Consider the following 12,457-nt stretch of genomic DNA (forward strand, 5'->3'; position numbering starts at 1 on the left):
ATGAAGCCAATCCTCTTTGTTAGTCATTTATTAACAAGATTCTGAGGATAACATCACCCAATGTTCTTCTAAGCAATACAATGTGCTTTTTGCAGAATCTGAAGAGAGCAACAGCTTTAGAAAATTACTTTTATTTTTACACAGTATTTTACTGGTAGAAGAAATACAATGATATTTAAAACACCTCTGGTAACAACAAATAACTAGCCACTTGGCTTATATCATAATTTAACATGAACACTCAAGAACGACTCCTGTCCTGTGGGCTTTTAAAATACCCAGTAATCTTCAAATCATTTAGTGCTGCTTTGACAGCTTTTATACAACAGCAACCAAGAGAGTCTGCATATTCTGCACAGAACTCCTAGTATTCAGCAAAAAAATGGAAAGCCAGAATATTTTAGCTGCACCACTCTACATTTCCCAGAGTATCTTCTTGAGCAGTTTCTTGGCAATTTCACTGTTGTAGTGCCTTATGTGAGAAGAAGTTGCATATGAGACTTCATTTCACCTGATGTTCTTCAGCTGTGAATCTGAAATTACTGAAAAGCCCATTTTTCAATAATTATTTTCTCCCACAGAAAGAGGATACTTGGTGAAGACAAAGTGTGAATGGAAAAAAAACACAAAGCAAATGAACAACTTTGTTTCAATTTTGATTGATTAAAAAATTTATATCTGCTATAGAAAGCCTGTCAAGATATTGCATAGATCCCAACCCCTTCACAGAGGCTGTTTATGCTTCCATGTTGTGTCTCCATATGACTCAAGACAGACCTGTTCCCCGACCTTGAGGCAACCAGAATTTTGAATGACCTATAGATTTGAGGGACTTCTTCGATCTAGAGCTCAAAGCAGTCGAAGAGTGGGGAGGTTGGATTGGAGGCCGTTTTGTCCTTTCCAAAAATTACATCAGAAAAGCAGAAACTTTCCTAAATATAACAAAATGCATGGACGAATAAAAGTAGTTTCTGAATGAAATGGCATAGACTTTTACAGCCTGCAAACCTTAAGAACTCTTGTGGAAAGGACCAGTATTGCATCTTTCATAGCACAACACAAGAAAGAACATATCTTCCTAGAAATTGGTGATGATTTTTTTCATTGCATATTCCTAAGAGTCCACAGATTAAGGTAACTTCCCTTCCCTCTAAAGTCCATCCCCACATGCTGAGACAGCCAGCCAATCTAGAGGTCAAGACACGCATCCGATCTGCTGTAGCTCCACATTGAAAAACCCAGGGAAGGAATGGTTGGTTCTGGAGGCAACATTTTAAAGGGTATTTACCTCTTGCTCAGGTTCAAAATCCTAATAAAGAAGCATTATTGCCTAGATAACTATAGTTTTCTGGCATTATTTTTCCATAGAGTAGATCTCATCCTTTTCCAAGTGTACCTAAAGCCATTAAATACCCCAAATTAGATCTTACCTTGCCTAAAATATTTAGTGTACGTAGTTAATATTAATTTTTCTCCTCCTTTCCTGGTATATGGAGAACAGGACTAGATAACAGGTGCACAATGTGGACACATGGATGGCTTGGAAGTGTGCTGCCTTTCAAAAATGATCCTCTGAGAGTAACCTTTTTACGCTCTCATTGTTTATCTCTTCCCGTAGGACTGATTTCTAACAGGTTGCTTTTCACCTTTTACTTGCACAACTGTGCACTGCATTTCTCACTGCTGAATTTGTTTTGTTGGATCACTTCTGCAATTTGTCAAAGTCATTTTGAATTCTAATGTTATGCCTCAACATACTTGAAGCCTCACCTGGTTTTCCATCATCTGTGCATTTAATAAGTTTGCTTTTTACTTTAGTGTCAAATTCATTAATGACAAGATTTAAGTAAAAACAGATTCTGAGCAGACCTCTTCTACTGTGGGTGGTAACTCGTTGATAGCTACCCTTCTGATTACAGTTTTCCAACAAGATTTACAACCCACACTGTAGCAGATTTTATCCAGATCATCCTGTAATAAATTTTGTCTAGATCATGTCTCCCTAACCTGCTTATCGGAGTATCATGCATGACATCATTGGAAGTTTTACTATTGTCATGATATGAAACATTTTTCTGTGTTTCTGTGTTTCCATTCCACAAGTCTCATTATCCCACTGCAGAATAAAATTATATTGATTTGACACATTTAATTTTTTACAAATTTTACAAATCCACATTAGCTGCTATTAATCCTGTAATCTTTCAGTCTCTTCTCTACTTGCAAATGGTTTAGTTACTTGTATCAAGGTTACTTATGATGTAAGCCACAATGCCACAATGAAGCTGAAATATCTATAAAATCCCCGTGAAATCGTCCAGCTCACTTCCTTTTACAATTCTTAGGGTTAGCCTGCATTTAGGCTGCCTCTTGGCCCTATGAATTTTCAAAAACAATTGCTAGTAAATGTGTTTATTTCAACCAGTTCCATAAATATTTTAGAATAAAATTTGTCAGAGCTAGCTGATCTCTAAACAATTACCTTACTTAAGTGTATTCATATCTGTTTTCCCCTTGCTCTAGGCTGAGATCTTATCCCACTGGTGTGAAGTCATCGATTGTGGAAGCCAGTGCTGACAGGCGGGGGATTTCGGGGATGCAAGATTCAAAAAGGGCACAAAATACGTGGGGTTTCTTAGCTGTTAGTAGTTTCCTTCTCTGTTGGGTAATGAGCCAGGATTTTTTTCTACTCTTCTGCTAGCATGGTGTGCATTTGTTATTGTGATATGTCTTGTTGACTTCGTGGGGTTTATGCCTTGGTCTTTTGTTTCTACATGCTTGCCTATGTTATTTTGTGTTCATCAGCAATCTGATTTAGTCTTCACTTCCTGAATTCTTCTTTTGATTGAAGTAACTGAAGAATTCATTAGTTAAATCGATCGCCTCTTATCCTTCCTCTTCACTGCACTGTAAAATTGTGTGGAAATATGTCTCTGGCTTAAAAGTCATGTGTAAGGTGACATTCTTTCAGAACAGGTGATGTCTACACAGGAGTAGATGAGGTGGATACGAGTTTGACAGAGGGAGATATATAGCTAATAAAATACAGAGTTAGCTTTTTCTAAATCAGCTGTACATCTCATTTATATAACGTGGAGTCATTGGAATTGCTGGAGTTTATCAATTAAATATTTTAAGATTAATACAATAACCTTGTCTAGGAGATCATTAATGCCTTTTTTGTCTCTCACCTGTTTTCATAAAGTCTGTTTTATAATGTTACAACTAGTTCATTAACTCTGTTTTGCAAACAGTGCTAATGCTAGTAAATTATACTAGCTAGCATTTGACAAGACCTAGAAACACCTTACAGATTACCGAGTCACTACATGAGCAGAAATTTGCAGATACAAACAATGCTGGCATTTCCATTTCTAAGTGTTTCTGACTGTTTTTGTTTCACTTACACACACATGCACATAAGCAGGACTTATCAGCTCATTGTGGCTTGAAAGTTGACTCAGTCTGGCAACTGATGCATCTACAGCAGATCAGCTGTTCCTTTGTTAAAAGCTGTCACTACAGTCTTTAAGAATTATTGTAATTAACATTGCAGAATTCAGTTATGCTTGAAAAGGGTGGGTCCCCTTATGCTGAAATCATTAAATAGCCTCAGTGTTTACATAATAAATGACATCTGGCAGGGCACAATGACTTGGTCCTATGTAATTAATAATATCTTCTATTAATTTTTGAGAAATGATGAACATTCTCTCTACAAAAAAAATGATCTAACACATAATATGCAAGGAAAACAAAGATCTTAAGTTCACGCTGTCATACATGCACAGTGGGCAATGAAGGAATGTCTGCATTACATGCCTCAGGCTGTGAAATTTTACCACATTTTATCTCAGAAAAAAGGCTTCAAGGGTCCATCCGATCTCCTATTCTTCTTCTGTGATTTGGTCATAAGAGAGAACTCGTCAAACCTCCTTGTCCTGAGATCCACAGTGAAATTCCCATCTAGCTGTTGGCTACAGTGCCTGCTTGTAGCCAACTTTTTTTTTTTTTTACTGTATCTTTAGTCTCAAGACCTTTTATAGCCTTCTTTTTCTACGGGATTCACCTCTGATGTACCTGATTCAGAGGTGCAGTTGCTCTTCTGCAGAGAAATTCCTTAACATTTTCAGGAGAACATGCCATTAAACAAAATGGTTCTCTATCAAACTCCAGCTCCTTCTTCATGAAACTTTCCACATGCCAAGAAGAACATAAGGAACCTTTATATTACTGAAGGTTGAATATGTATTTCAAATTCACAGAGCTTAGCTTTATAGAGTGCAACACTCCCACAGGCATTGACTGAGATTAAAATGGGCTAGGTTTAATTTCTAGTGTTTCTTACTCATCCACTTGAAGAACATGCAGGGGAAACAAGTCACTAACTAGGCACTGCTCTGCTTTTGGGAGGCACAGCAGAGGCAGTGCTCCAGGCTGTTGTTTGTAGTGGCTACGTTGTCTGCTACTCTTCTTTCTGCTCTGTCAGAAGCTATTGCTATCACAAGTCAGAGGAAGAAGGTGAGGCAAGGAAGGGTGGAAATTGTCCATCAGATTATCGGGTGTGGGTATTTTAGAAACCTCTTCTGTCTTATTGGTGATGAAGGTCTCTTAAAACCACAGAGGCCAAAATAGTTTCTTTCCACTACATGCCCATGCCCTTGCAAGCATGCACACATGCACATCTACAGCTAACATGCCAGGAAGGAAGACATAGTGAAATGTGTTCACAAACATGTGGGGGATGGAATTCTTCTATTATTTCAATGGCAAGATAGGGACCTGGAATTCCTTCACCCCACACCTGTGTATGAAAGGAGAAAGAAGGAGGGGGTTGTAAAAATGCACCTCAGGCAGGTTAAAAGTTTCTGAACACCACCTCAAAGGTCCTGGAAAGTACATCTTCTCCTCTACTTTTAGAGCCAGGGCTTCTCAGTCACATCTGCTGCCAGACAGTAACAGTAGCCAGGCAGAAAAGCAGGAAGCAATGAGCAGGGCTCAAAGGAGGAAACGGAGCACCCCAAAATGACTGGGGAGTGTCCAGTGTTCTAAACAACAGGTCAATGTCTCCCACAGCTCGGAGACCTGGACCACCAATGTCACATGGGTGCTCTGGCTGTAACTGGAAGAAGGTAAATGAGCTAGGAGTAAGCAGCAGAAGGGATGGGATGCAAATATGGGCCATACATGCTCTCGATGTAGTCAAACAGTGGGAAGTATGCAGCCTGCACAAGAGCTGCTATCATCTCTGCTGTAGGGCCTTTTCCCTCTCTTGTCTGCCTGATTTTTGATGCAGTGGCAGGACTTGTTTCTAATTGCATGAGAATAGACATTTTTGTGTTGGTAAGATACAGTCAGGTATCATTTTGGTCACCATTTGGCAGCTCCTAGAAAACAAATAAGCATTTTAAATCCAGACACAAAAAGAAGCCAATATTATTTTCAAAGGGAGAAATGCTGAAAGGTTTTTCATTTTATGTTTGAAAATCATCTTATCAGAATGTGCCAGTGGTTAATTTTCCTTACATTTTATGTGTGTAACACAAAAGGACAATAAAAAATTGGGAAAGGTAAAAACAATCGTAGATTGTTAGATAGACCATATGGTGAGGGCAGACCTTGAAGAACAATAAAGTCATCATCTTCTGGCCTTTAATGTTCATTTGTTTTCCTGTTTGTTTGTAATGTGCCCTGTGGCAGCATTATAAATCTTATTCCTGTGTAATAACTCTTACTACTTCTTTTCTTGCAATTACAAAAGGTGGTTTATGTTTATCAGCCATTCCAGGCAACACAGATCCTGTCTAATGTATATCTGGAGCAGTAAAAAGATTGAGTGTGTCAGTGCCTCATATAGTGTGATACATAAAATCAAACATTAATAAAGGCTTTTGACAATCTCCATCTGCTTGATCTTCACACTTCTCCCTCTGCTTTCTTCAGAGATAAAGTCTTGAAATATTTCAGCATTTCCTCTAACTCATGTAGTCTGCCAATTTTTGTGTAGATCAGAAGATCTCAATTTATGAGTTATTTAGTCCTATGACCAGAGCAGAGAACAGTATTTTTGTTGGGGTCATAGGTGTTACTTTTGTGTCTCTGGAAAACATACAGAAAATATCTTGGAACACTTCTGAATATGAGGATGAGTTGCTGCAAAGAGTTGACTGTAGGGTCATGCAAAGCTGTGGAAAGTGTGAATACATATACTGAGATGTAGGAGGAAAAAAGATTGAGAAGCTCTTGAATAGAATATCCAGCTATAAGGCTCCACTTGAGCTGAAAATAGAATTACCATTTTACTGTTAAAAGCATAAAGTATCAGTGCAGTTCTTCTTGATGCAGTTTGTTGAATGTCCATCTTAGCAGCTAAAGCAAAGGAACTGCAGAACTTGATCACAAGAACTCTCTCTTCTCAAGCGTAACCTTCTCTAACATAAATTAAATCAAGAAAATTGAAAAGTAAGTGTCTAAATTTATATTTTGTCTCTATATATAGACTCCTGACTTAGCAACTACATTTCATAATTATGCTGTCCCTGGTTCTAAATTAAAATCAGAATTTACCAGGTTTAAAAAAATCCAGAAAATAGGAAGTATGAATCCATAGGCTGAAAATGATCAGATTTTCCTCAGCTCTTGCTTGTCTTCCACACATTGCTTGCTGCTTTCCTGTAAGCACAAGCATTAGGCTACAGTTTCATGCTCTCAGTTGAGTTTAATGTAGAGGAAATAGATTTAAGAGTCACACAGGAGAAAAAATATTAAAACTATATATTTTGATATGTGAGGAAATGGCCTTGCAATGAAACATGTCTCAAGAATTTTCATATAAATCAGTGAAATGCTTGAAAAAATTCAACCCTTGCCTTGTATTAGTTCTGTTTTATATAAGTAATTATTTTTTCTTCCATTTGTTAAAAATAATATTAACCTTATTTTTGGAAAGATGAAAAAATAATAATTGGAACTTTTTCACATCATGTTATAACAATTTAGTGATATTATGAACTGCCTTAGCCTAGGTCAAACTTTTATTCTTCATGAAGACATAATCTCGTGTCCCACAGAGATGAAATATCACTTAAACGATTGTATTCTACTATGCTTTTATAGGTGATGCCATACATGTCACGAAGAAAGTTTTCTTACCGATTTTATTTTTTATAGATCCTTATTCTGACATATGTTAGCAAGGGGGAGTGTATTTTAAGAAAAAATAGCATAAGTCTTAAAAAGTAACTCTATCTGTAGAATAAATGTCTTATGAATTCCTTTTCATTTAATCAACTTGTTTCCTTACTTTTCACAATGTAACACAGCACTTCTTAAGAGCATCAAAGCCAAGTAGTACCAAAACAAGCATCTGTCTGCTATTTATGAATGAAGATCAAGCAGACAATTTTATTTTTGTTAGTTTCCTTAAGGAAGAACTGCTTCCCTGAAATTGCAGACTGTGGTTGCGTCAACAAAACAACAGAATATATACCAGCGGACTATGGGTTGACATCAGTGTAGGAAGCACGTTTTGCTAAAGTAGAAGCTATGGGGTATTTCTTTAATTCCAAAAAGAAATACCCTGCTAAGGACTCTAGAGATCAGAGAAAAATGATAGGTGTCTAACAGAATGTTTCTCCAACTTCAACAGTGTTTCATAAACCTGGTTCATAACTGGTTCATAAACCACCCCACCAGTGTTTTCATAAACAAACAGTAGGACCAGATAACCTATTCACATTTCCTAGACTGGAAAAGTGTCATTGCAGTTGTGCTACAACAATATCCCCTGGAAAATTCCTGAGGAATTTCCTTACTGAAGTAGCTCTGAGGTAATTTTTTTCTGAATCAATCCAGAATGAAATGTCTGAAGAGTTCACAGCACATTTACTGTTGTTCATATCACATATGTCTCAAATAACTTTACATAGGTTTTCAAGACCTGGTTGAACAAAGCCCAGAACAGCCTGGTCTGTATTGAACAATGACACTGCTTTGAGAAGGAAGTTGGGAGTAGATGGTCTTCCAAGGTTTGTTTGTAACTGAGTAAACCTATCACTCTGTGACCCCAATCTGATTTTTAACTGTTATTTACAACCAAAAAAACCTAAGCACAAGTGTGATACAGTTTTCCATTACTTATGAATCAAAATTCATTTTAGGAACCTGCAGCATTTTCTACTTTTGATATATCAGCACAGTTCAAAAGTGGCTTCTGGACCAGATGTATCTTATGGGATGCTTCTGGCTGACTGCTGCTCACCTAGAGAAGAGGGAGTAACAATTGTTCAAAAAAATCAGTGCCACCTAAACATCCAAACACCTCCATATGTATTTGATCTCTTCTTCCTCTGTAGAGCTGTCTCTCTTTTTTATATGATCTACTAAAATGTCTTTTATTCTTAAGCAATGCTTCCATATATTCTGCTCATTGAAATTTCATTTCCATGTTCATCTACTTTATGATCTTTGAAATTCTTTTATTCTTTAATGAATGAAAAGAAATTGGATAATTGTCATTCTATCTTAGAATATGCATTACACTAAATTTGCTTTAAATTCTAGATCTGCGTATCTTCTCCCATATCTGTTAGGACAAAGATTTTACAGTAAAATGATGGTTGAAAAAAAAGGTGGAACCATGTGTTCTCGTAATCCAGACAAAAAATATTGTTCAAACTCAGATTTTTCTTCTTTTTATGCACAATTTTGATTAAAATGTTAAAAATATTTATTTCCTGAGGGGGCATTTATTTTCTGAGGGGACAGGAGGGAGGAAGGGGGAAGTTAAAATTCAGGGCTATTTAATGAGGCAACGTGCTAAACCATCAGATAGTATTCTGCTGTTAAAGCTACCATCCTTTTTCCATACATACACTGGGGATCATCAGACTGTAATTTTTTCTTGTTTATTACTGTCTGCTACCTTCTCTATTACGCTACAAGGAATTCTCATGGTAACAAGATCATTTCTTCAAAAGACAGTGAAACCTCATATACACTTTACTCTCCCCACTGCTTTTGTCCATCATCCACCTGGATGTTCCTCACTAATGAAAAAAGATAGAGAAAGACCTTCTTGCATTGTCTGGGCAGGCTTTTCAGTGAGAGCAAGTGCATGTGACAGCACACCAAAGGGTCACTGCCACTATCATCCTTGACTTCTACCAGCTTCTACCATCATGCTTTAGCAAAAGGCTTACAAGTGGACTTTACCTGCCCAATCTACTCATTATTGTTATTTACTTCCTTCTCATCTCTGTCATATTCCATGACTCTTAAAAAAGACCTCATATCCATATTCTTCCTTCCAGGCCTGTCCCAATAGATGGCACAGGATAACTCTGGTTGTTTTCCCAAGCCTCCTTCAAATTAAGCAAAGAGCCTCTCGAATACTTTCCTCCCATTTTCTTGTAATCCCTAATTCTAGTGTTTGTCAGAGGGTCCCATTTATACTACAAGTCCCAAAAGTGCTTAGAATATAAGTACTCCCGATTCATCTGAAATCTATCTGAAATTATTCATAAACTGATAGGCATAAACAGATGTGTGTGCGCATGTGTGCATGCATGCGTGTCTGTGTATTATAGGTATAAACAAAGGAGATTTCCCATTCTTATGGTAACAGCAGTGCTTCAAAGATCTTGAAAATGGAGAAAACAGAAATACCAACAATATTCCTGAGCAAAATAAAAATGTCATTTTTATTTATGAATGCTACTTTTTGCATAGAAACCTTACCTGCAACAAGACAGCCCCTCTCCCGCTAACTGCAAATCTCCTCTTTCTTGTTTTTAAAACTAAAACAAAGATTAAGAGCAAAACCAGTAACTATGACAGAAGAGGTTTTCTAGGTGAACGGTTTCTGTCAGCTCCCTCTGTACTTTTTCCAGACTAAGATGGCCTTTGCAACAACCTCCTGAAAGCATAATCTGAATTGTGGTATAAACAGTGCATAAATCCCTTCTGTGTTTCATCAGTTGATTGCCACTTTACCTTTTTTTTTCTGAACGACGATGTTTTGTCCATTATTACATTCATTTCAGCCAGATGGATAAAAGTCTGAGGATCCCTGTCCATGAATGAGTATATTCCTATAGCACCATCATGTGAGTGCACTGCTGAATCAAAGATCAGAATTCTTGTGGAAAATCAATATGTTGTTTCATTTGAACTTAAATATCACGTTAGCTTCCATTTATGCAAACCTCAATGCTCTTTGGAGATTACTTTGCACAACCTTTTTTCAGAATATAATAAAAAATTAATTCAAATTGGCTAAGCATTGTTAGGAATCAAAATCTGGTTGAAGAATTTAATATATAGGAGATAATACTGACAATAAACTTCAGGTATGAGAGTGGTTGGTCATACTGCAGAGAATGATTTTCTTTATTACTTAAATCATTTAACTCCATCATAACTTGCACATATTTGGTACAGAAGAACAATAGTTGAAAATAATAAACTCAACACTAATATAAAGCATTTTATAAGGAGTTTAGTTCTTGCAACTAAAGAATATCATACATTTTGAACATTAGAGACTAAAAAAAGTGAAATTATTTCAGTTGAGCAACTTTCATAATGATTTAAAAACATCGGGAAATGAACGACTCATGGCCAGTTATTACTTGCATTTTACAGTAATACATACTTCCAGGACTATGAAACCAAATTGCCTCATAACATTAGTTTCAGAATACAAAAGTACTAGCAACTAAATATATCATAGTGTCAGCTGGTAAGGAAATACTGCTTATCCAGCTTGTTGAAGATTCAATAATTAGTATATATCAGTGCTATTTCACTGTGATGAATGACAGCCAAACAACCAGCCAACTGAACCCCCTTCAACCATAAAACAAGCTATCATAAAGCAGATATGTTCATTTAAATCCTTGTTAATGCAGGATTTAAATAGTTGTGTCATCTAAGGAGGAGACAAGCCATATATTCATATAATAAGGAGAACTGTGTATTAATATAAACTGATATGTGATATTATACTGGGTGATGTAAAAATTACCCAGTGATGCATCTGACTCAAAATTCTTAAACTCTGCTTGCTAAAATATAATTAAATTCTTAAGTTGAGTCATATACCCTGGAATGAATTCTGTCTAAAATAAAACATAAGAAGAAATGGTTGAATGAGATAAGAAATAAGACTGTGGCAAGATCATGGGAAGTACATGATAATGCAAAAGGAAGGTGAAATAACCTGAATCATGTATTCAGTAGGCAGTGGGGAACATGTCTGAAGAGCAGAGATTTGTAAATAATTCATGGTGAAATTACCTAAGCGTTAACAAGATCATATGATTTCAGAATAATTTCACTTTGGGATGTATTTGTGCTGCAATCCTACTACATATGAAAGGAAGAAGCATTTTTCATATAACATGGTAACCTTTTACACTGAAAAATTGGAAATCTCCTTTAACCCATAGAAATTGTTGTTCAGACATGATCAGTAAGACCCTCACTGTTTTGCGCTATTTGTATAAAGGTAGATATAGATTGCATAGTTCTCCACAAGTCCCTCACCCATTTATCAAATTAAAATATATTTTAAACTATCATAGGACTATTTAAAGAGAACTTATATTTCAGTTACATTCTCCATCAGTAGCCATGGGGGAAGCATAGAGTCTGTGGTTCACTTACAGCAAAATGTGGTTATTCTGAGCAGCATTCATTAGTCAGCAGCAGCTGTATTCTGGCAAGAAAAGCAAGGGCAAAATCTTTTCCAGGAATGGATGAATGTAGATTGGACAACAGGTGCTCCAGTGTGAACAGTGTCCTTTGTCTCCATGTTCTGATGTCCTCTTATTACCCAGCCAAGTCTCTGCTAGCTCCTCAGACCTTCTGCCACAGACCATGAAGGGTGGTTTGTTCAATGGCATGATTTAGCAGATCTGGAGTCACACTGGATTTCTCTGTTAGACTTGAGCTTTGGTACAACTACCTTTATTCCAAAAGGATAAATAAGCCTAGTGAATTATCAATATTCATATGGCAATTCCATTGTAACGGTCAGATGGTAAATAGATTCTAAGTAGAGATACATGTACTTAGTTACCTATTCACAGGATCTAGGAAATTCATGTAAAATAAGAATTAATCATTTAAAAACAGAAAAAAAAAAAAGAAGGAAAGAATCAAACCTGATTACAAAACTGAAAACTGTGGCCAAAAAACGTCAAAACCCTTTTTTATGTAAGAATCTACTATTTAAAATATAATGTGTTGTCATAGGGACATATGTCATAGGGGAAAAAAGCTCTTTCTGTTTTTCAGTTCTTTGAAAGATGATAATTTTCCTCCCGCCCCGTCCCCCCCCCCCACCCACCCCCTACCTCCCCTGATGATTTTTAGCATCCCAGGCTGGAGCTCAATCACAGTAGATTCTATCACCAAAGTCCTTCCCCTGGACCCTGGGAAGATAACAGAGAAG

Source organism: Numenius arquata, chromosome 4 (assembly GCF_964106895.1).
Source record: "Numenius arquata chromosome 4, bNumArq3.hap1.1, whole genome shotgun sequence".
Lineage (NCBI taxonomy): Eukaryota > Metazoa > Chordata > Aves > Charadriiformes > Scolopacidae > Numenius > Numenius arquata.